Source organism: Oryx dammah, unplaced genomic scaffold, assembly GCF_014754425.2.
Source record: "Oryx dammah isolate SB20612 unplaced genomic scaffold, SCBI_Odam_1.1 HiC_scaffold_4, whole genome shotgun sequence".
In the NCBI taxonomy this organism is placed as follows: domain Eukaryota; kingdom Metazoa; phylum Chordata; class Mammalia; order Artiodactyla; family Bovidae; genus Oryx; species Oryx dammah.
The window spans coordinates 31,498,414-31,524,386 of record NW_024070188.1 but is presented as its reverse complement, the minus strand read 5'-3'; the positions used below and the strand labels follow the sequence as shown (position 1 = coordinate 31,524,386).

The 25,973-nt window shown below is 42.3% G+C and overlaps 1 pseudogene; it reads left to right on the top strand.

Moving 5' to 3' along the window:
* Positions 1 to 4,950: 4,950 nt before the first annotated feature.
* Positions 4,951 to 25,378, top strand: LOC120862646 (annotated as a pseudogene).
* The last annotated feature ends 595 nt before the right edge of the window (positions 25,379 to 25,973 follow it).

Here is a 25,973-nt window from a genome sequence, read left to right as displayed (position 1 = left end):
AGCCTGGTGGGCTGCCATCTATGGGGTCGCACAGAGTCGGACACGACTGAAGCGACTTAGCAGCAGCAGCAGCACAGTTACAGAAAGCAGAATTGCAAAAGACTAGAGGATAGGAGGAAAAGACATTAATCAATATTGATCAAAAGGCACAAATTTTCAGATATATGGAAGTTGACTGATTGATATTAAGAATCAAGTGTACAATAAAGCCAATACCCAGGGGATGGGAGGAGGACAGAAATAGATGAGGGAGAGGAAGAGGTACAAACTTGTAGTTGAAAAATACATGAGTCACAGGTATGAAATGTACAATGTGGGGAATATAGTCAATAACCAAGCAATGTCTTTGTGATGACATGTCTAACTAGAATTGTGATGATTATTTTCAAATGCATACAAAGAAAATCACTATGTTGTGTAATGGGAACATTGTGTTCAACAAGCATATAAACAAACTCAAAAAAAAAGAGGTCAGATTTGTGCTTACCAGCAGTAGGGGGCTGGAGAAGGGGAGACTGAAGCAGACAGTCAAGAAAGGTACAAACTTCCAGTTATAAGATATATAAGCACTAAGGATGCAACATATAACATGATAAATATAATTAACATTGCCATATGTTATGTAGGAAAGTTGTTAAGAGACTAAATTCTAAGAGTTCTCATAAAATATATTTTTTCTACTTATTTAATTTTGTATCTATAAAGATATAAAATTTTAAAAAATGGCAACCCACTCCAGTACTCTTGCCTGGAGAATCCCATGGACAGAGGAGCCTGGTAGGCTATAGTCCATGGGGTCACAAAGAGTTGGACACGACTGAGTGATTTCACTTTTCACTTTCTATATAAGATGATGAATGGTCTCTAATCTTACTCTGATAATCATTTCATGATGTATGTAAGTCAAATCGTTATTCTATACACTTAAATTTATACAGTACTGTATGTCAATTATATTTCAATAAAACTGGAAGAAAGAAACCCAATACCTATATTCACCATTGTATGTAGCTTGCTTGTACTTACAAAATCTTTAGAATTTCTTTCGTAAAACATTCACAGCAGAAGTGTTCATTTTACTTGCCTATTTCACCTCTAAATTCCACCACAGCTATTGGGATTATGTGAGGTAAAGAAATAAACACAAAGACTATTAGGTCAACTTGGCCACCTGGAATTCTGATAGGAAAGTTACCTACAGCCATGTCTTACAAAGTGCTTAAAAGCTCAATCTAAGGACTTAAATACATAAATTTTAGATGTACAGCATGGTGACTATAGTTAATAATGTATTATACACTTGAAATCTGTTAAAAGAGCAAATCTCAAGTAGCCTCTACACACACAGAAAAGATAAGTATGAGAGGTGATGGATATGTTCATTAATCTGGTTGTGGAAATCACTTCACAGTGTGTACATATATCAAATTATCACGTTGTATACCTTAATTATATACAATTTTTATTTGTCAAAAATAAATAAAAATTAAACCAAAACCCACAAAAGCAGCAGGCCGCCAAGCCGGGGTGACCCCCTAGGTGACCCCACTAGAATCCACAGCAGGATTCCGGGCCCTTAAGTCAGAACAGAGGACTGTGGAGCAAGCTTCTTCCAAAGACCGAGACTTAGGAACAAAGAAAAGGACAGAAGCCAAGATATCAAACAGCTCAAAATAAGCGACAAAGGACAGGGCCTAGAGCCCCACCACCTTCTTCAGAGAGCGTCAGCGTCAGTCTTTGTCATAAATTGGTTTGACTCAGCTGGAAGCCACAGTATGACTGCAGCAGCTGAGACGGTGGGGCCGGATGGATCTAGGCAGCAAGTCACTGGGGCTGTTACCCTGCAGAGGCAGCTGGCAGAGCAAAACTCCTCATCCCAACAAGTGCAGTGAGGAGGGCAGGGAGGGGAAGGCCGAGAGCAGGTGAAGAGTGCTGAGATGGGGGAAAATAAAGGATTTCTCCTTCCCGGGTCTAACAGACCCTTAAAGTGTTTCTTCATGTGAGGAGAAAAAGACAAAAAGCGCACCCATTTATGTTCTCTAGGGAAAAGCAGAACAACTAATTACACTGGCTGGAGGGTGGCCAGTGTGACAAACTGGGAGGCAGACACTGCAGGGTCTGAAGCAGACAGGAGAGGGGATCGTGAAACAAGACAGCGGGTACTAAGTGAATGTGGTCAGCAGTCGAGGGTGGAGAGTGAGGGGCTCGCTAACGTTTGGGAGGACTTGAGAAGAGGGCAGGGCATGTACAGAAGAATTTTGAGCTATGTTCTAGAAAACGTTCCAATGTTAGCAAGCTTAGAGAAAGATGGAAATTCCTGTCTGTGCTTCTTTAAACACAGAGCTCAAGACTGACCCACGTGGCTCTCAGCTGTCCAATGGCTGCATTATAAAGAGCAGTGCAGGACAGAGAGCTTCGCCCTGCGAGACCTCTCCCGTGATCACATCTAGGGAGTGTAAGCTGGATTTGTTGGGGAAAAGAACAGGCACCCCTACCACAGCCTTCTGGGCTGAAGAGGCCCAACCTGCCCAACCTCAGCTCAACCTGGAGTGCCGGCCACACTGGCCACATCCAGTCCTGTTGCATAACTTCTTGCCTCTCCCCCATAGTAAGTGTCTTTAGGTCTGAGAGCCAGCTAAGCACCCATCCTCCCCAGAAGGGAAGTCTGAGGATTGATAACCTCAACCTCAACCTGAACCTGCCCCAGCCTTTCTCCACTTCACCCTGCCAGCAGCTTCCAGCTTTGGCTTCACTCATTTTATTCATAGCCTCATCCCAGCAACCCCTGGGCACCCCAGGAGTTGGCCCCTCACCACCCTTGTTATGGGATTCTGCTTCAATCAGACAATCAACAAGGAAACCCAAATCCAGACCCAATGGAGAAAATAAAGGGAAAGGAGATCAACTATTCCAAAGGCCAGATCAGCTCAGTGCAGTGAAGGAAGGAGGAGGATGCAGGCTACACCAGAATCCTGGGTTCTCAGCTGGACCACAGACACCAGATTGGAGGCAAGAAGAGTGGCAGAGGCGTTAATTTCCTGCCTCGTCAAGCATGGCTCACGAAGTCGGCAGCTTAAATCCCCAGCAGCAGTAGGAGCTGGCAACAGGCAACCTGCTGTAAGGGATAAAGATGGCAATGTCTGAGCACCAGCAACTTGGAGGGGCAGAGGTCAAGGAGGCCAGTCCCGGGGAGAAGCTGCAGGAGTTGGATAGGAGAGGAGAGATCTCACGTTTGTCAAGGCCCTACCAACTGCAGGGCACTGGGAGATGCTTTACATATGTCATCAACATCAATCCTTAGGCAACTCTGGGAAGCATCTCCACATCACAGCAGAGATGCCTGGACCTCAGTTTCTCCTCAGTCACAGCTAAGGAGCGATTTAACACCTGTGTCTCATTCTACATCCTGGGTGTGTTCCCACAGCACCACTGAGCGTGAACCAGACACCACAGCACAGCACAGGAGCCTGCCCCAAAGTGCACCTTGGGTGAAACCAAATGACATCTGAGATCTATGTCAAACATCACCTGGGGGGTGGTGGGTGGTGAGTGGGAGGAGAGGAGAAATAAGACTGGCCACGTGTTCATAACGGTTGAGGCCAGAGGAGGGCTGAGCCGAGGCTCAGTGTACTATCCTATTTTTGTATGTGTTTGAAATTTTCCATAACACAAAACAAAGTCTCTGCTGTATGAAGTCAAGTTAACACATCATTTCCCCTGGCCTTACCCATCACTAAATGCACACTCTTTGGTTTGGGGCTTCCTTTTGGTTACAAAACTGAATATTCACTTTAGCAAAGAATTCTCACTTTCCTAGGAACTTCCTTCTGTGTGGAGTAAGCAGAAACAGTAGGCAGAGTTCCGCTGAAGAAAATGCTTTCAGGAATTTCTTGTTCCATGAAAATAAGAGACTTTTCTCATTAAAATATTAAAGGGGAAAAAACAGGATATAAAACCACAACTGAATCTTAAAAAGGAATTTGATGTAAATACATATATAGAAGGAAAAGCACTAACATGAAAACCATGGAATTAATTTTCTGAATTTTACACTGGACATTGAACATGCGTTTGTTTTGAGGAAATATTTTTAAAACAGTTTTTTTTTTAATGGGCTTTAGAGAAACAGAACTGGACTAATTAAAGTCTTTGGTCTGTGTTGTCATTGGTCTAGCAGTACTTTTCCAGTCATTAGTATTGAAAGGTAACTATTAACAGCTATCACGTGCCAGGCAAGGCACAGGTTATTTCTAATCTTTACAACAATCCTGCAATCTGGATGATTTTGCACTGATTTTGAACTCAGACCTGCTGGTTCTGAAGCCTGTCTTGGTCCATCACACCTGACCTCCTGCCTCTCAGCTCTTACCTTCTAGAGTGAGAAAACACCAGAGGCAGATTCCTGAAACAATGGAACTAAAGGCTTATACCTGCAGCTGTGTCTTGGGTTTCCCTATGCCGTCACAACCCATATTGCCCAGTAGTCTCGGTCTGGCCAGGATGGAGCTGATTAATCACTATCTGCCTAACAAGACAGACTAGACTAGCCTGTTTCTCCTTCCCCTGAGCTGAGAGAATGTAATCCCAGCACTCTGTGTACCAATGACTTCTGATTTATATTGGAATGTGACCATTCTCTCCAAATAATACTCATTTAGCAATTTCCCTATGATTTAGTTATGGTCCTTGGAAGGGTGAATTCTTATCACAAAAAAATTATTTCATTATGGAAGAAACGGCCAAGATTACCTCTCCCTCCATAAGACAGCAGAAACCGTGACATGGCAACCATGATGAAGTACGAAGAAGGAAGAGGATTCTCTAAGGGGGCTGGGGGCAGACGCTAAAGCCAGGGGAAAGTCGGGAATCTAAGCCAATGAGAAAAGAGGTTTCAAACAACCATCTGAATGGGCTATCGGCACTGGCAGCCTCTTGAGGTAAGAGGGCAGAATGAGCTGTTTGAAACTGGCCATCAAGGAAATGATCCAGTCGGCAAGCCAGGTCGGGGAGCGCATAGGCTGGGAGTTGTGAGAGCTGCTTTCCTCCAGCTATCCCCCCACCACCATCACCACAATCTGAGTGACTGTGAGGCCTGTGAAAGCTGTTCAGTTGTGTCCGACTCTTTGCGACCCCATGGACTATACAGTCCATGGAATTCTCTAGGCCAGAATACTGGAGTGGATAGCCTTTCCCCTCTCCAGGGGATCTTCCCAACCCAGGGATTGAACCCAGGTCTCCCATTTGCAGGCGGATTCTTTACCAGCTGAGCCACAAGGGGAAGTCCAAGAATACTAAAGGGGGTAGCCTATCCCTTCTCCAATGAATCTTCCCAACCCAGGAATCGAACCGGGGTCTCCTGCATCACAGGCGGATTCTTTACCAACTGAGCTGTCAGGGAAGCCCAATGAGGCTTGAAGCAAACTTAATTCATTTTTCTGTTGGTGAAACATAGAGACACCTGCTCCTTGACAGGAAGGTTTCTTGTTCTATGAAGTGTATTGAGCAATTCAATAAAAAGTATTCTATACACAGCTCTATTTTACAGCAAATTTCCCCAGAAATGGCCAAATCATTTCCCCTGGTAACTAAGGCTGCCCACCGCACACCAATTCCCCAGTGGTAGGTTAACCACTGTGGCGGCACAGCTGTGGGGGTGGCCTCTCACACCTAAACAGCCCTGGCGGGCGCTCCGCCAGATCTGTTCTCGGGCAGTCAGAGACTAGGGTGTTGTGTGCTGCCTATTCTTGGTCTCTTCTTAGTTCTACTCAAATGACAGTAACCAGAAGTACATCCACCCTTCACAGCCTCCTCAGCTATAAGAATAGGTAGGGATCCAATTTGGGAGGAAAAAGAAAAAACCCAGGAAAATATTCAGAACCACTTTCTCATGAAAAGAAATGGAGATCTATGAAGGTGGCATCTCTTATAGAAAAAAATCATCCACCTAAAACAAAGTTATTGCTGAAGACACTGGCGCCTGAGTCTCTGAGAGTGGGCAACGAGAGAGACGTCAGCAAAAGGATTAAAGGAATTCATTGGTTAATGTTGAATGATATGGCTACTATAACCTTAATTGTCAGGCTATTTGGATAACAGTCTTAGTGGCCGTTTACCTCTTGCAGGTTTCCCGGGCAGCTGAAAGACTTCCATCCACTTTGGATTTGATCATCTCACCTTGTATTTGTCTGTGATCCCAAACACTAATCCTGCAATCTACTATGTCATAAGGTAATTAGAATAAAAAGACATTTGAGGCTTAGGAATTCCTGCTTTCCACTATTTTGCCAAATAAAGTGTTGCTTGCTCTATGTTTAAGAGGCAAGGTATTTTCTAAAAGATCTAAGATAACTGAAAGGACTAGGCATCAGTTTTGGTTTGATTTTACCTTTTAATGATTCAAAAATTACTAGCCACGAAAATAATGAGTAGACAAATCAGGTGCTTTTACCTTCAGAAGCACCTTTGTGTGTAGTGGTTTTGGTTTATGTGGGTCTTCTGTTTTTGTTTTGAGGGTTGTTTTTTTAGTATAAAGGGAAAATGGTGGGGAAAATACATATTGTATTTTATCAAACCCCAAATGTGAAAAATAGTTTAAAAGACTGCTGACGCAATTGCAGCTGGGCTCATTGAAGCCTAATTAAAATGCCGGTAACACATGATCCTGCCCAGAAGTGCTGACTACCGCCAGGCAGAAACCAGGGCCATTTGGCTGTACAATATTAATAACAACAGCAGCCAGAACATTATCATAAATGTTTTGAGTGAAGCCCCCAACCTCTATTTCAAGGTTTACAAAAATCAATGATTTTCCAGGCAGTGGTAACCACAGAGAAACCAGACTTAATTACAGAATAAGAAACCAGCAACTGAACATATATCTTAGACTACTGGACTGCTCAATCACTATGATTCCATCCTTCAGTCAATGTTGCAGCAATGCACTAGAAACTGGGGATACAAAGTTAGGATAAGGGCATGATTCGTGTTCTCAAGAAGGTCAAAGAGTTAAAAATCTTGAACTTAAAGCTTATGTTTTTTGAGTCACAAAAAAGCTCCTAGAGAAATGAAAAATTAACTCCAGACAGAAAAACAACATGAATGATAACAGAAGATACAGGAAAGGAGTTATATACATACATCCCTCTGCTGTGTGCCTCAGTGTACCTGGCATTAAACTGGTAACAGTTGAAACAGATTTTCTTCCTGCTCTAACAGTAAGAGTGAACTGAAATAGTGTCTACTATATGCCACATGATATTCTAAGCACTTTACAAATATTAACTTATTTAGTCCTCAGTTTTGATGTAAATAACATTATCATCCTCATTTTACAGATGAGGAAATTGAGGGGATAACAATTCATCCAGGTTTATCCAGCTAATAAATGATGGAGCCAGGATTTGAACTGAGGCAATCTGGCTTTATAGATGGTATTCTCAACTATGTTATGCCTCTTCTCTATAAAAATGGTTATGTTTAAAACAAAGGAACTGTACCTAAACACTGTACCCTAGTTGCTAAATTTGTTTCTCATGGGGATATAGGTTTAACAATTCTGAAACTGTTTTACATTTATGTTGCGGTGGTTGTTGTTGTTGTTCAGTCACTCAGTCGTGTCTGACTCATTGTGACACCATGGACTGCAGCACGCCAGGCTTCCCTGTCCTTCACCATCCCCCCAAGTTTGCTCAGACTCATGTCCATTGAGTCGGTGATGCCATCCAACCATCTCATTCTTTGTTGTCCCCTTCTCCTCCTGCCTTCAATCTTTCCCAACATCAGGGTCTTTTCCAATGAGTCAGCTCTTTGCAACAGATGGCCAAAGTATTGGAGCTTCTGCTTTAGCATCCATCAGTCCTTCCAATGAATATTGAGGTCTGATTTCCTTTAGGATTGACTGGTTTGATCTCCTTGTCATCCAAGATTCTCAAGAGTCTTCTCCAACACTGCAGTTCAAAAGCATCAGTTCTTTAGCACTCAGCCTTCTTTATGGTCCAACTCTCACATCCATATATGACTACTGGAAAAACCATAGCTTTGACTATACAGACCTTTGTCAGCAAAGTAATGTCTCTGCTTCTTAATAAGGTGTCTAGGTTTGTCATAGCTTTTCTTCCAAGGAGCAAATGTCTTTTTATTTTATGGCTGTAGTCACCATCTATAGCGATTTTGGAGCCCAAGAAAATAAAGTCTGTCCTTGTTTCCATTGTTTCCCCAGCTATTTGCCATGAAGTGATGGGACAAGATGCCATGATCTTAGTTTTTTGTATGAAGAGTTTTAAGCCAACTTTTTCATCTTCCTCTTTCATCTTCATCAAGAGGCTCTTTACTTTCTCTTCGCCTTTTGCCTTAAGGGTGGTGTCATCGGCATATCTGAGGTTATTGATATTCCAGCTTGTTATTCATCCAGCCCAGCATTTCACATGATGTACTCTGCATGAAAGTTAAATAAACAGGGTGACAATATACAGCCTTGATGTACTTCTTTCCCAATTTGGAACCAGTCCATTGTTCCATGTTTGGTTCTAACTGTTGCTTCTTGACCTGCATACAGGTTTCTGAGGAGCCAGGTAAGGTGGTCTGGTATTCACATCTCTTTAAGAATTTTCCACAGTTTGTTTTGATCCACATAGTCAAAGTCTTTAGCATAGTCAATGAAGCAGAAGTAGATGTTTTTCTGGAATTCTCTTCCTGTTCCTATGATCAAATGGATGTCGGCAATTTGATCTCTGGTTCCTCTGCCTTTTCTAAATCTGGCTTGTACATCTGGAAGTTCTGTGGTTGAACAAATATTAAATGGACAATGAACAGTGGGAGCCAGGTTTCCTACTATTGGAGAAGGAATTATAGATAAGCAAGAAAGACTGGAATCAAACCTATGGTGCTGTATTATAGTCAGAGACACCACTATAAACTTATGTTTAGCTTAACATGTATCAGTTCAGTTCAGTTCACTTCAGTCGCTCAGTCGTGTCCAACTCTTTGTGACCCCATGGACTGCAGCACACCAGGCTTCCGTGTCCATCACCATCTCCTGGAGCTTGCTCAAACCCATGTCCATTAAGTCAGTGATGCCATCCAACCATCTCATCCTCTGTCATCCCCTTCTCCTCCTGCCTTCCATCTTAACAGGTATACAGATGGTTAAATGCAGAAGTAGCTATAGACATGTGTTTATACAGCTAATACATGTACATTATTCCCAGGTCTGTCTGCTGACAGGGCCTGGAAACAGTGGGGCTCCAGAAGCAATGAACACACCCAGTACCAAAAATGGTGGTTTCTAAACACCACTTTTTCCAGTTAAAGGAAGCAGAGTCCCTTGAATAAATGGCTATTTCTGGGAGTGGGGCACGGATATACCTGAAACATCTTGCAGTACCAGAAGAGAGAGATGTGTTCAAAAAAACAAAAGGATGGAGACATAGAAAAGGGAGACAAGAGCCAACCTGAAAGAACTCCATGGGAAAGCTTGAATAACGTAAGTAACAGAATAAATAACATTCTATAGAATTATCCTCCAAAGTATAAAATAAATATATGTGAGTCCACACTGACACAAGTAAATGGTTAAATAGACAGGCGAATGAAAAGTGACTTATCTTCCTTATAGAAGAATTCTAAATAATTTATGTAGATACTCTTCATTCCAGGAGGTACAGCTTTATCACTCCCTATTTGGAGAATGAGTTAAACTTAGTGACTGGCTTCCAAAGAATACAGTTGAGAAGTGAAAAATATACCAGTGAAGAAATCTGCCATGCACATGCTACTTTAACCAAGTCATGGAGGTTAATATCCTCTGTGATATTATGTGGGTATCACGTACCCTGTCATAGGATGTGACAAGAACACTCCACTGTCGTATTCTTTCTAAAAACCCATAACCCTGGTCTAATCATGAGAAAATATCATACAAATCCAGACTGGGGGGGGGCACTCTATAGAGTATCTAGCCAGTATTGCTCAAGACAGTAAGATTGTCAAATTCATAAAAAACAAGGAAAGACTGAGAAACTGTCACAGACCAGAGGAGACCAGGGAGACATGTCTCATTGCAATGTGGTTCCCTGGATTGAATTCTGGAACAAAAAGAGAACATTCATGGGGAAAAGTGGTGAAAAGCAAATAAAATCTAGAGTTAGACTGGTAGTAATGATGTGCCAATGACAATTTCTTCATTTTGACAAATATAACATGGTAATATAAGATATTGGAGAAGGCAATGGCACCCCACTCCAGTACTCTTGTCTGGCAAATCCCATGGACGGAGGAGCCTGGTAGGCTGCAGTCCATGGGGTCACAAAGAGTCGGGCATGACTGAGCGACTTCACTTTCACTTTTCACTTTCATGCATTGGAGAAGGAAATGGCAACCCACTCCAGTGTTCTTGCCTGGAGAATCCCAGGGACGGGGGAGCCTGGCGGGCTGCCGTCTATGGGGTTGCATAGAATTGGACATGACTGAAGCGACTTAGAAGCAATATAAGATATTAACATTAGAAGAACTAGTAATGGACATTTAGGAACTCTCTGGGCTATCTTTGCAAATTCTTTGTAAATATATAATTTTTCCAAAATAAAAAGTTTAAGAAAGTATTATATATTCTAAAATAGCCATTCTATGTAAAATAAGTAGAGGAGCAATTAGGTATCATGCCAGTGAAAGGAAGCTAGAAATAAGAGCATAATAATTTTTATATTAATATTAGTTTTCTGCTCCCCAGAACTACTTATAGTACTGTTGTTCCTTTCCTATGATACTTTGGGAGAAACACTAAACTCATCTGGAACTCATTTAGTTCACAAATGCTTACTGGGTAAATAAGCACCAGGCACTGTCCTAGGCTCTACAGATGCTCTGATGGACAAGACATGCTTCCTGTGTGCAAAGAACATCCAGCTTCATTGATGTCAACACAAAATAATACACAGCATGATAAATCCTGATGAAGAAGAGGTAATTTCAAGATGATAGGGGAACACCCAGGAGGAGCATCCGACCAATTCAGTACCATGGCACCATGGAGGACAGAGACAGACACCTGGAAAAGCCCATGAATGATCTATGTCTTATGACCATCACAAGGATCCCTGGTGATAGTGATATACACCAACCTCCTGTCAGCATAAAATGCATTTTGGAAATGCAAATTTAATTATATTACCTCTTCCTAAAACTCTTCAAGGGCTTTCCATTACCCCAATGTGTGGCACATCCTCACCCTGTGTGATGGGTAGTTTTATATGTTAATTTGGCTACATTATACCTCCCAGAAATTATCTACTAATTGAGGTGTTTTTGTGAAGACATTTTAGATATGCTTAACATCTACAGTTAGGCCTTCCCTGGTGGATCAGATAATAAAGAATCTGCGGGCAATGCAGGAGACCCGGTTTTGATCCCTCAGTCGGGAAGATTCCCTGGAGAGGGAATGGCAAGGCATTCCAGTATTCTTGCCTGGAGAATCCCATGAACAGAGGCTACAGTCCATGGGGTCACAAAGAGTCAGACACAACTGAACGACTAACACTTTCAACATCTACAGTTAGTCAACTTTAAGTAAATTCCTTGATAAAGTAGTGGGCCTCATCCAATCAGTCGAAGGCCTTAAGAGCAAAAATCAAAGTTTCTCAGAAAAGAAAAAACTCTTAAGAAGAAATTCTACTTCAAGATTGCAGCATTATCGCCTGCCTGAGTTTATAGCGGCCTGCTTGCTTGACCTACAGACTTCAGACTTGCCACCTCTCTTTATTTAAATATATTTCATTTGGGTTATATTATACATAGGATTTACAGAGAGAATTACATGTAAGGTATACATTATATATATATATATGTATCCTATTGATTCTGTTTATATATATATATAGTGATGTGTGTCTTTTATTGGTTCTGTGTCTCTGGAGAACCCTGACACACCATGGTCATGGGCTCCAGGCTTCACGGCTCTTACCCTTCTCATCAGCCACACCTTTCATCCCACTCCTCTCACTCTCTCTCCCACTCACAGTGGCTTTTTCTCATCCTTTTCTCATCCTGCATCCTTTCAGCTCCTCCTCCTGCCCTCTCCTCCCACAGGCTCTTATCTCTGTCTGGGCCACTCTTCCTTCTTTTCCTGATTGACACCTACTCTCGCCTCAGTCCTTAGCTCAACTACTGCTTCCTCAGGGAATCTTCCCATTATCAAATTCTCTTAGTAAGCCTTCAAAGCACTTCACATCCCTCCTGGGTAGTTGGACAAATTGCCACCTCAGTCTTCATGATACATAAGCCCCATGTAGGTGGGAACGATGTCCAGTTTTGCTCATTTTTTTTGTAATTATATCCCCTAGCACAGTTCTTGGGACATGAAAGCTTTCAATAAGTAATTTTTTAATGAATGTCCACACAAATGTGAGAAGAGCAGAAAACTGCCCCTCTCCACAGCCACAGCCTCTGAAGCTCTCACAGGTAGAATCCAGTGACCCAGTCCTTTTGACAATTCATAAAGCTGAAACTTAAGGTCAGAAAAAAAGGGGAACTTGGAAAGGCAGTCAAAGCAGGCAGAAGGAGGGGGCTTTACTAGCTGGAGACAGAAATGTCTCTGCAGATGGGTTGGAGGTGGTCAGTGTGGCTGCAGCCTCAAGTTGACACCGACTTCTCCAAAAATACCACCTGCCTCTTCACCCAAACTGGAGTTTATGTAATCACATTTCCCAGTTATTACCAACTGCCAAATGTTGAAACTCTCAGAAGCACCTTTTTTAAGTCTTAAATATCAACTCTAGCCTATTAAAGAAGAGAAAAAGGAAATGAAGATATGTTCTTACCAGATTTCTTTTTACAAAGAAAAACTCAAACCTGAAAAAAAAAATTCCCCAAGTTTAAGTACTAAGATTTTATTAGGAGACACAATCCCAGGGTAACAAGGGTGAAGGGAAAGGCAAAGCAAAGCAAATGATATACCCAAATGATCAATACATTTCTTCTTTAGGTTATTTTTACCATGAATGACCTGCACTGAACAAGCTGGCAAATTTCTCAAAACATCAGGCCACTAGATCATGTTTCTAAAGGCAGTAGCCACAGCTGATTTCTTGATTCATATATATGGCGATTTTAAAGCATATCTTCAATTTTATTGACATTTTTCCTAGTGACAGATGGGGTCTGTATCTTGCTTTTGAACCTGGGAAGTTTGTGACTTATACTTATATCCAATAACATGTGTTGGAAGTTCTGCTGGGTTTGCTTATTGACATCAATGTGGTTCTATCTTATTCACAGAGATTGTCACCACTGGAGCCCAGAGCCAGCAGTTAAGAAGTCTGATAGAAGGTTGCCATGCTGTAAGGAAGCCAAGTCACACAGGGAGGCTGCAAAAAGGTGCTTGAGTTGGCAATAGCAGTCTTCAAGTCCTCCTTTCCAAGTGCCAAATATGTGAGTGAACAAGTTCTCAGATGACTGTAGCCCCCAGCTATTGAGTCAACCCCAGACATGGGGGAGGGGAAGTGCAAGCAAGCCATCCCCATTGTTCCCCTTCTGAATTCCTGCCCCAGCGCATACAAACAAACATATTGCATTGCACTTCTGTGTTTGAGGGAATGTTTGTTATGTAGCAATGGTAACCTGAACAATATGGAAAAATGGGTATTGTTTCTTAGGTGTCAAAACAAGTGTCTAACTTTCCTCCACAAGAGTCAATACCCATCAACAGCTTTTATCTCTGACAAATCTCTCAAATGTAAACAAACAAGTAAACAAGTAAAAGCTGGCCTCAGCACCTCATGAAAGGAGTAGAATCCAAGCAGAGAGAGAACAGAATTGTCTTTGAGAAAAGAAGTGCTCAATGTTTGATGAATGAAGAAAGGAATTGCCCAGAGAACCATGAAATATTTAGGTGAGTATATAGCAGAGGGCACAGGATCATTTTCCACAATCAATGGCAATCTTAGTCCCCAGTTCGAAACATGCAGTCCTTCAGAAATTTTTATGGCTTAGCCTTGTGTTCTCATCCTTTAATATTTAACGGCATTTATCAACAACTAAATCACATGAAAAATGTATACTTGTATACTGCACATTTTCTGATGCAAAACTAAGCTGGAAAACAACATCTTCTGATGCAAAACAAGCTGAATGACAGAAAGAATCAAAATTATTTTGACCAGGTGGAAAAATGAAGCAAGATAAATATAAGTGGCTGGAGTAAACTTATCCCAGCAGGCAGCTGGGGAGACTGTACGAAGACCTCAGAGTCTTTGGGGGGAGTGTTGGACTCATTCTGAAGATGATAAGAAACTATAGAATACTTTGGATAGGGAAGAACTGTGATAAAAAAAATTAATTCGAAAATTAACTTCAACATCTCTTTAGGTGATGAAGTCAAGGACGACAAATAGAAGGAAGAAAGGTCACAGTGTGTAGCATAAGTTTCTAGTCCCACAACAATAAAAAATGCATACATCTGGGCTGGCATGACCATAGAAAGAGGAAAAGAAGGGCACAGGTGATTCAGTGGTACAACCAGGGAAACTTGGGCAGCTGATGGGGTATGGAAAGTACAGAAAGAATTAAAGAAGACTCAGAGGCCTGGAGTGAGAGGTCAGTAGAGCTGATGGAGAGAGAAACAATGGAGGATGAAGCATTTCTTCTTCTTGGAGAAGAAGAAAGAGAGCTCAGTAGGAACCTATGGCCTTTGAGATGGTGCTAGAAAGACATTTAGGTAAAAAGAGCCAGTGGATAATAGGAGACTTTGGATTAAGGTTTAGGGGAAGACACAGGCCTAGAGAAGTAGATTTGGGATTCATCAGCCTCCAGACAATCCCTAAAGCCGTGAATGAATTCCCATAGTGCACCATATTCAGTTCAGTTCAGTTCAGTCGCTCAGTCGTGTCCGACTCTTTGGGACCCCATGAATCGCAGCACGCCAGGCCTCCCTGTCCATCACCAACTCCCGGAGTTCACTCAGACTCACGTCAATCGAGTCAGTGATGCCATCCAGCCATCTCATCCTCTGTTGTCCCCTTCTCCTCCTGCCCCCAATCCCTCCCAGCATCAGAGTCTTTTCCAATGAGTCAATTCTTCGCACGAGGTGGCTAAAGTATTGGAGTTTCAGCTTTAGCATCATTCCTTCCAAAGAAATCCCAGGGTTGATCTCCTTCAGAATGGACAGGTTGGATCTCCTTGCAGTCCAAGGGACTCTCAAGAGTCTTCTCCAACACACCACAGTTCAAAACCATCAATTCTCTGGCGCTCAGCTTTCTTCACAGTCAGCGGCAGCTGGGAGGAGCAACCCCACGTCCAAGGTGTGGTGGCTACGTGGGCACAGGAGGGCCTAGAGGAGCTATCCCACATTGAAGGTCAGGAAGGGCGGTGGTGAGGAGATACCCCTCGTCCAAGGTAAGGAGCAGCGGCTGTGCTTTGCTGGAGCAGCCCTGAAGAGATACCCGATGCCCAAGGTAAGAGAAACCCAAGTAAGATGGTAGGTGTTGCAAGGGGCATTAGAGGGCAGACACACTGAAACCATACTCACAGAAAACTAGTCAATCCAATCACACTAGGACCACAGCCTTGTCTAACTCAATGAAACTAAGCCATGCCTGCGGGGCAACCCAGGGTGGGGGGGTCATGGTGGAGAGGTCTGACAGAATGTGGTCCACTGGAGAAGGGAATGGCAAACCACTTCAGTATTCTTGCCTTGAGAACCCCATGAACAGTATGAAAAGGCAAAATGATAGGATACTGAAAGAGGAACTCCCCAGGTCAGTAGGTACCCAATATGCTACTGGAGATCAGTGCACTATATTAGACTCTGTTAAATCTTGAGTCTTTACAGCATTTCACAGCTCAGGGTGAAATATTTTGAAAATATACTGAATCCTTCTTATGCAGAGGCTGCATAATTAGGTCTACCACAGCATAGCCACTTTATTGATCCTTTAATTATTAAAAAAAAAAACTATGAAATGCCAAGAATACCAATATATGAATTTATTTTGACTCTCAATATATTTTGAACTATTCCTCCTACTCACTTCAACTGACAGGACTGGCCCCAGAAATGAAGAACCATTTTTAATGCTTTTAAAGAATATCTGGGTGGGCCACTGTCCCTATGGCTCTCCACTTGAATAAGTTGTAAGAACACCAAGAGCCTTTGTAGAGCCAAAAAGAATCAGAGAATTTGCAGCTGGAGGTATCAGCTGCGCGTGTCGAGTTCTAGCCAAAATAACTCCCCAGGGTGTCCAGCTGTAGAGAGAGAAAGAAAACCAGAAAGAAGACAGTAACTCAGTCAGGGAAGTCAGCAGTGGCTGAAGAATCCTGTAGGCCACAGAGCACTATTACAGTTGGGGACCAGAAAACGTGCTGCAGCCACCACGCTCAGGTTGCTTACAACTGCACAGTGAACATCTGTGGCCATCTGTCTGCAAGCAGGCTGGGGGTCAGAGGCAGAGTGAAATATAGACCTGAAAGTGGACTGAGATAAGCTTAGGAGAGGAAAATATGTAAGGCATCTAATAGATTTCACTTAGAAAAGACAGCCAGTTGAAAGAAAGTATGGATGGGGTCTCCTTAGATAAATTATGACTCAGCAAGTGCCATTTTATCTGCCTAAGAAAATAATTACAGGAAAACAGTGTTTCCTGAAAAGTCCCTGTGAATGAGCTCTTCTGGAATAGCACCAGAGTTTTCTGGCAGATGGGAGTAGCTCTGCAGGACTTTGGAGATGACCTAGCCCAAGCTCTGTCAGGTAAAGAACTGAGATGTTATAACCATGCCCTTCTAGTGGCACTGAAATCTGCTTTCCAATCCTTCCATGACAACTAGCATATTCCACTTGTGGCTTGCCCTTTAACCTGACTTTTACAGGTTTTTCTCCCTCTACTTGTTTCTTAATCCCAGAGTTCCTCTGGGCTCTAAGCCCTCCTCTTTTCTGATACACTCTCCTTAGGGGATGCCATCTGCTCCATTGTCCTTACAGTCATTTATGTATTGATGACTGTCAAATATTTACTCTCAACCAGACCTCTTGTCTGAGCTCAGACCTGGACAGCAACTGCATATTGCATATCTCCTCTTGTGCATTTTACAAATTCAACTTGTCTAAAATTGAACCCACCACTCCTGGAGACTCATGCCTTCTCTATTGTTAACCCAAGTTGGCCACCTGGAGCCCTCATTTGAATGCTCTTTCCCTTGGCCCACACTTCACCCACACACTGCTGGCCCAAATTAACCCACTGCTCTCCAACCCCATTTCCATTAGCCTAGACTCAGGAACCACTATCTTTCATTATCACAACAGCTTTCTGAGTCATCTTCCTGTCTGTGATCTTGACTCTGCCTAACTGCATCCCCATTCCATTGTAAAGCACTCATTCTGAAATAAATCCTATCACTTCACTTCTTCAGCCCAAAACACTTCAGTGGGTTACTACTGCTCTTAGGATAAGGTCCAGAGCGGTTAGTACCATCTGCATAACTTGACCCATCCCGTTGTTCTACCCCTCACCAATGCCTCCCTTTACAGTCCAGTTGAGTTTTTTCTAGTTCCTTGAATCTACCAAGTTCTCCTTTAACAACAGACTTTTGTACATGCTATCTGGCATTCTCTTCTCCTTTGCTCTGCCAAACAATGACTATTTCTCCTTCAGGTTCCAGTTTAGACAAAACTTCCCTTGACAAGCCTTCCCTGTCCAGTCTAGTCTGTTTTAAATGGCCTGAAATGAATTCCCAAACACGAATGAATTCCCAAACACGCTGTATTTTTCCGCATCAAATCACACTCTGCAGTTAATACCTACATATACGGCTTTATCTTTCACTAGACATTGAGCTCAGTGAGGATGGGAAGCATATCTGTTGTGTGGGCAATTGTACATCCAGCACCCAGCCTAGAATTTTTGTATGTTGTTTAAATGATTATATAAAATATTGGATTTATAGGCCCTCTGATCAGCAGCAAAACTCTGCTAGGTCTACATCAAACAAGGTCCCCTCAGAGAATTAGAAAGATTTTCAAGTTCCTTTGTCTAAGTTGAGCCTGGCAGCTGCAGCACCTCCAGGAACATTCGTTCCCTGATGTATGGCCAACAGAAGTCTACTGAGGGATTCTCAGCTGCAGCTCACTACAAAGCTCTTACTCCAAGCACAGAATAATCTCTTCACTTCCAATGAGGGACATCAAGAAAGAAAGAATTTTCCCTTTGGTGTCAGGAGCCTAGTAAGGCAGAATATAAAGCAGAAAAGTCTACATGAACTCAGAGTCTTTCTAGAGAAGACTGTATTGGACTGTACCCTAGGTCAGTGGTTTCAAAACTTGAATCAGAATCACCTGGATGACTTGTCAAAGCACAGATGTCTGAGCCTGACCCCCAGAGTTTCTGATTCAGTGGGTCTGGGATGGGGCCAGAGAATTTGCATTTCTAACAAGTTTCCAGGTGATATTGATGCTGCTGATTTGGGGACCACAACCTTGATAACCACTGCACTAAACATCTGAGTCACCCTCTTAGTCACACAAACACAAGAGAAATAGGCACCCCTTGTCCTGAGAGAGGCACTCTTCCCAAACTCTGGAGAGGAAGATCTCACTGCTGGGCAGGGAGTAGGGAAATTTGCATAGGGATTCTAGAGCCTCTGGGAAATAAGAAATCAGAAAAATGAAAACTCCAATCCCTTCTGTATTGAAGTTGAAGTCTGCTAGAACTGCTCTGATAACTTAGGACAGTTCAAATTATAATAATTCTTCAAGAAAAGGATATCAGGGACATTGGGATGGAAGTGCTTACCCAGCAGTCTTTCACTGGGCACAGACCTATTGGTCTGTCCAGTGAATGTGCACACACCCAACCCACATAAATTGGCTGGCAAGACACAGGTTGATCTAATGATACTCAGCCTCAAACAACTGCTGAAACTGTTGGAACAGAGACCTTTCCCTTCTGGTATTACAAGACAGATAAGCAGCACGTCTGGGGCTTCTGGTGGCCAGTGCCAAGAGGGAAGAGCAGGGCGGAGAATGACACTCACACTGAAGAAAACTCAGCCAAGAAATAAGACTCCTGATAACATCATTTGAATCCTGCAAGGCCTAAAGTTACAATATCTTGAGCTTGAGCTGAGTTTCTGTCAAGAAAGTCTTGACTGATGGAATTCTACTAGCAAACCAATAGATTGCTCTGGTCGAGAATGTTCAAGTAACCATCTGTTCTAGCAGTTTCTCTGGAGATAGATAGAACTGCCAGACCTACAGCTTTGCCAGCCCCTCTGGGATTCTGATTTTCTCCCAACAAATCCCTAGCATAGTATATGTGTGCTGTCACTTAGTCGTGTGCAACCATTTGTGACCTCATGGACGCCAGTCTCCTCTGTCCATGGGATTTCCCAGACAAGAATACCAGAGTGGGTTGCCATTTCCTCCTCCAGGGGCTCTTCCCAGCCCAGGGACTGCACTCATGTCTCCTGCATTGGCAGATGGATTATTTATCACTGAACCACCAGGGAAGCCCACTTTAGCATAGTTCTTAGCCTCATCACTGCTTACTTGCCTTCATTCTCTGTGAGCTCCTTGAATATATGTTCTTTATAACAATTTTCTTGATTGCCAGGCAGGGTAGCTGGCTTACAGATGCTCACTTTGCAAACAGCATTTAAATGGAAAATAACATTTGGGTCAGATTAGTTTGCATGAAATAAAGGGAAAAAAGAGAAGGACAAGGTACACTGGAAGGAATATAAACTAAACCAGGTAACAACCCACAAAGGTGGGCTCCCGGAGTCAGGTAAACCTTTACTCTGCCCCAGAATATTTCGAACTGAATCTCAACTCCTACTAACAGCTTCAGCATTTTTCTTTTCTTTGGGGGAAAAAAAAATCATGGGGGAGGGGGTGCCAGAGAATGACAAGTGACATGGTGACTCCCACATAAGTCAGCTTCCTCTTCCCCAAATCTGTTTCCAGAAACTCTGCCACATCATGCACTGAGAACCCCCTGGCTTCCAACTCAAAAGAAAGTCTCAGAGGTGTCAGGCACAGATGGCAGGAGCCCTCCTTTGGTGGTTCTCAATGATAAATAGCTTCCTGCCAGAGCGCTCCCCAACTCTGAACTCCTGGAAGAAAATTACCACGTGAGAAACAAAACCCAGGAAAGGGTTGGAAGCATACCCTGAGTAGGGTTTGTCACTCACATCTTCTAGGTTAAATGTGTCTGGAAACCCCTGGACACAGCTGTGGTCATGAATGTTCCATCCAACAACTGGACCCAGAAGTGGCCCATTTTTCTGACATAAGAGACCTTCCATGGAAGGAAAACAGAAACAGCACAGATGGAGCTGCCTTTTCAAATCCTTGTGGATGTCATGAGATTAGCAGCTTTCCTCTGAGTCGGCCTCAAAGACTTCCTTTACAATTGTTCATAAGCTCGCTCAAGGGATAGGCAGTGAAGTTCACTCAAACAAAAACATAACCTCAAACATCGAAAACAGCTGGTGGAAATTGTGACTGTTATAGAGGAGCTGACTTATCTAGCTGAGTCAAAACAAGTGTGAGTGCTTCAAACAGGCACGAGATCAGAAACATAATTAGGTGTTTATTGAGTGCTGTCCTTCTTGATTTTTTTTTTTCCTCCCTTGCAGGACGTGAATCTCCTCTTTAGGCTTCATCCTGACATGGAGTAAAATCCTTTATGATATCAGAATTGACATTTTTGAAAATTTATTTGAAAGTAATTTTTTCTAATTATAAAAGTAGTCTGTGTTCTTTGGGGAAAAATTAGGGAACACAGAAAAACCACGAAAATAAAAATCATGTGTAATCCCACTGCCACTCTTTCCATTTTGTTCTTTTGACTTTGGGTGTTCTTTTTTAAAAAAATAATTTTATTTATTTATGGTTGTGCTGTGTCTTCACTGCTGCGTGGGCTTTCTCTGGTGGCAGCGCATGAGCTTCTTGTTGTGATGACTTCTCTCATTGCAGAGCACAGGCTCTAGGGTGTGTATACTTCAGGAGTTGCAGCTCTTGGACTCAGGAGTTGCAGCTCCCAGGCTCTAGAGCACAGGCTCAATAGTTGTGGCGTACGGGCTTAGTTGCTCCATAGCATGTGGGATCTTCCTGGATCACAGATCAAATCCATGTCTCTTGCATTAGCAGATGGATTCTTTACCTCTGAATCACCAGGGAAGCTCAACTTTGGTTTTTCATACACATATACACACCACACAATTTTAAATATATATTTAAATATGCCTGTGTTAGTCACTCAGTCGTATCTGACTCTTTGCGACCCTGTGGACTGTAGCCCACCATGCTCCCTGTCCATGGAATTCTCCAGGCAAGAATTACTAAAATAACTCCTTTTGATCCTGATTTTCACCTAGTCCATATGACCATTTCCCCATGTCACTGATATATTCTTTCCCACATTTTTATGCCTGCATATGAACACTATAAATTATTGAGCGAATGCCAATTGTAGATATTTGGGATATTCTGCACTATTGTAAACAAGGCTGTGAAGAATACCCTTGTTGATAAATCTTTGCACATGTTCATATTTAGAAAACTTACTTTCTCTTTCAAGGCACTGAAATTCAGGCTATAAAAGAGATTGTAATTGATATTGAAAGAGTATAGCTCCTTTCTCCCTGAGAGTTTCTGCCAATTGTCTTTTTCTGCATGTTTTGAGTTGAGTTAGCTCCTTTTGGAGGAGGAAATGGCAACCCACTCCAGTGTTCTTGCCTGGAGAATCCCAGGGACAGGGGAGCCTGGTGGGCTCCTGTCTATGGGGTCACACAGAGTCAGATATGACTGAAGCGACTCAGCAGCAGCAGCAGCTCCTTTCAGGACCTGCAGGCCTTCATGTATTCACAGAAGACTTGCTTTCAATCAAGTTAATGGTCTCTCCAGGTTGCAATGCAGAAACATTGAAATAACTGTTTTTTAAATGTATGACAAGAAATGAAAGCAATAAATATTAGAAAAGATTACTAATATTATTAGGAAAAAGAAAATATAGATGTGTAATTCCATCAAAAGAGGTATCAAACTGATTAGACTGAGTTACTCAAAACTTTGTCTTCTGAAAAGCTCTCAAGTTGAAATGATTTGTAGCAGGTTTTACAACTGCAGGAAACGAGCTAAAACTTTCCACTTTCTTATTTTTCCTATTTTTCTAATCCAAAAAGTGAAATGAAACATTCTTTAAGGAGAAGACTCAACTGGCAATATCATCTCTCATTTGAAATTTACTGCCTGCATTGAACAATCGCTTCTGTACTGGCACAAGTCATTCAGTCACTCACCATTGGGGGATGAATCACTCCCCATGAAAAATCATTCCAGAATTTGGGTAACAGAGAAGTTTGCCTCCAGCCAAAAGTTCAACAAATGTTGGTAAAATTTAGGAAAATCATTATCATGAAAGGCTGCCATGGTTTCAAAGAGCATCTCTTAGTAGTTACTGCACTCTCTGACCTCTAAAAAAAAGTGCAAGCAACTTCATGCACACACACAGCCCCTGCCAGTTTCCCTTAAAAATTTCATTCCCTTCATCACCACTGAGTGGAATTAAAAACAGTTGGTCAAGCTCCACTAATCGACAGCTGCTTGCAATTAGATGAAGCATTTAAAGCCATTCTCTTAACTACCTTCCCAACTGCCTAAGCATTCAGTATGAGCAATACACCGTGATAATTTGCCAGAATGTTTAACTTATCTCCATCTCTAGTGGTTTCTATACCTTCCTATTTTCTCCAGTCTTCCCACACACTGTCTGACTCTTCCAGTTCCTCTTGTTAAATTAGGGGTGTGCAGAGATTAGTTGAAACCAGGTCGAGCTGTTTTGTGCTAAGATGGAAAATTCTACCCAGGCAACTATTAGGGGGCAAAATAAATCTTGATGTTTTGCAGAGAGAAAAGACTCCTTTTTTCCTCTTTTTTTATTAAACAATGAACTGGAAAGTTCACTGTAATTTTTCTCATCAAGGATGATGAAGAAAAACAAAAGTTCCTAGGCTTTTGTAAACTCTTTCCAATTCTCAAAACTCACAAACACTAATTTTGGAGTAGGGAGAAAATGCACAGATCACTTTATCCAATTTTTGTCCTTTACAAACTGGGCATCAAAAGTCAAGATGCTTTTCCCAAGGTCACAGAAAAGAGTGGCAGTGCACGGCCTGAATCCAACTCTCTGACTCTTGGTCCAGATGGTTTTCTGCTACTTAAACTCCTTTTGCTAAAGAGAAAATCTTCCCACCTCTTCTAGAAGGAGGCAGAGACCATCATGGCTACCCCACTTGCCTTATCCAAGGGGTAGAGCAGCTGTTCTCCCCACCCTCTGCCCCACAAGCCTCTCCAGCCAGGAACTCATCCTGGGGCTTAAAGGGCAGAAAAAAACAGACATGATATGACTTCACCTGTGCACTCATCTTTCTCACTCCATCCCTTTCAGCTCCCCCACCTAAATAAGAACCCCCAACAAAACCACATCCATGGGCACATAACCATGTTGTTTTTCTGTCTCATATTCCCTGATGCTTATCTCCATCCTATACCCATTTGACCTGTTGTGTGGTCAGTGAAGGAAGGGGATGAAGGGGGTGTTGGAGGAAGGAAAGAGAGAGGAAGCAAGAGAGGCAGAAATGGACAATCAGTTGAAGCAAGCAGTTTTACCTCAAAACTCAAGAAGCAGAGTCAGTGTCTAGACAAGAATGGGAGCCCTAGGACTCCTTGGTGGTTCAGTGGCTGAAACTCCATGTTCTCAGTGCAGAGGGCTCAGATTTAATTCCTGATCAGGAATCTAGATCCCACATGCCACAACTAAGACCCTTCACAGCCAAATAAAATAAATAAGTAAAAATAAATATTTAAAAAAAAAGAAAGGGAGCCCTCACACCCCAGACCACTCACCCAAAGCTCTGGCTTTTCTTATCTCTGTTCCTCTCAAGGCTAATCCCTTCTTTTCCAGACACCTCCTATATTCCAATCTAGTGCACTCCTCTAGACAGTCACGGACTCCTTCTTCTGTCTCTGAGGACAATTCACTTTCTCCTTAAACTCATATTTCCACTATACTCACAGCAATGAGTTATCCTTATATTTTTTTCTGGTTCAAAGTCTTTTTGTTGATATTTTATAATGTTTATTATGAACTGTTTATTATGTTGATCATTTTTTATATAAATAAAGGCTTCCCTGGTGGCTCAGTGGTAAAGAATCTATCTGCCAATGCAAGAGATATATGGGTCAGGAAGATCCCCTGGAGAAAGAAATGGCAACCCACTCCAGTACTCTTGCCTGGGAAATCCCATGGACAGAGGAGCCTAGAGGGCTATAGACCATGGGGTCAAAAAAAGTGTCAGACACATTTAATGACTAAAACAACAAAAATATATATGTATACACACACACACACACACATATATATATATATATATATATTTCTGTAGAGTTAGAGCCATATAAATAAAGACAGAGAGAGAGAGATTGAGATAATTTTTTTTAAGTTTTTCTATGTTAAAAAAAAATACTATTCTGCCTCTTGCCCATCTTGCAAGATGGTGGATGAAAACACAGAGGAAAGCTGGATAATAATAATAAGAAACATAAAGCCAAGAAGGCTGATGCCAGGGCAAGGTTAAGAAGGGTAACCTCAAGCCCAAAACACCTCAAAAGGGGAAATACCACAACAACCAAAATCCCATCCTAGTCAGAGGAATTGGCAGCTTTTCCCCATCTGCTTTGTGTTCCAGCAAAGTCGTGGAAAAGAGGAAGTAATCATAAGCTACATTTAAGATTGAAATTAAAGAGAAATTTCTTTCTACTACACAAAACTAGTTTGGGTGGGGGTGACAGAAATGATGATATCCAAATGGCTAAGCTTCACCAAACACCTGGAGACTGCTCCACTGAAGATGTACCTTGAAAGCTGGTGAGCCTCAGGAGAAAACCCTTCCATCAGATGTGAGGAAGCTGTGAGCTAGCACCACTCCCAGCATCATTCCAAGCATCCTCACTGGGTACCACAGAGGCACAACGGTGGTTTTCTTAAAGCAGCTGAGCAGTAGCATGCTGCTCGTGACTGGACCTCTGGTCCTCAGTCGAGTTCCTCTGTTAGAACACACCAGAAACTTGTCATCACCACCTCCACAAAAACTGATGAGTGGTGTGGAAATCCCAAACATCTCCCTGAGACTTATTTCAAGAAGAAGCAGCTTCATAAAGTCCAGACACCAGGAAGGTAAGACCTTCGATGCAGAGGAAGGGAAATTCAAGCTCACAGAGCAGCACAAGGTTGATCTGAGAGACCTGGACTGACAAATTCCGCCAAAAAATCAAAGTCATCCCTCAGTTCCATACCTGTTCTGTGTTTCTGCTCACAAATTGGTGTCCTAAATATCTTACAAAGAACTGATACATTGACCCCAAAAAATTATTCTGGGTGGTGTAGGTATTATGTTGATCACAAATATAAAGCTCATCAACATAACGTAAATATATTGTAAATTTTGTGGATAATGATTAAATACATACACTGTATCAGAAATGAATCTCATAATGAGTTCCACAACCGTGTTTTTATCCCAATTAATTTATGCATCTATGATTTGATAGTACCTGGTGGCTCAGAGGATAAAGCGTCTGCCTACAATGCGGGAGACCCGGGTTCAATCCCTGGGAGGAAGATCTCCTGGAGAAGGAAATGGCGACCCACTCCAGTATTCTAGCCTGAAAAATCCCATGGACAGAGGAGCCTGGTAGGCTACAGTCCATGGGGTTGCAAAGAGTCGGACACGACTGAGCAACTTCACTTCACAATGCTAAATTATGACAGTTTTCAGTTATTTCTTTTTCTAATTTTTCATATTTATAGAGGTAAGAGAAAGTGCTTGTTTTATCCACCTAGAGGAAAGAAAAGTTTTGTTAAGGAATGACATTAGCTTCCATAAGGCTAGACTCTCCTTTCTAGTTATATATCAAAATAACAAAG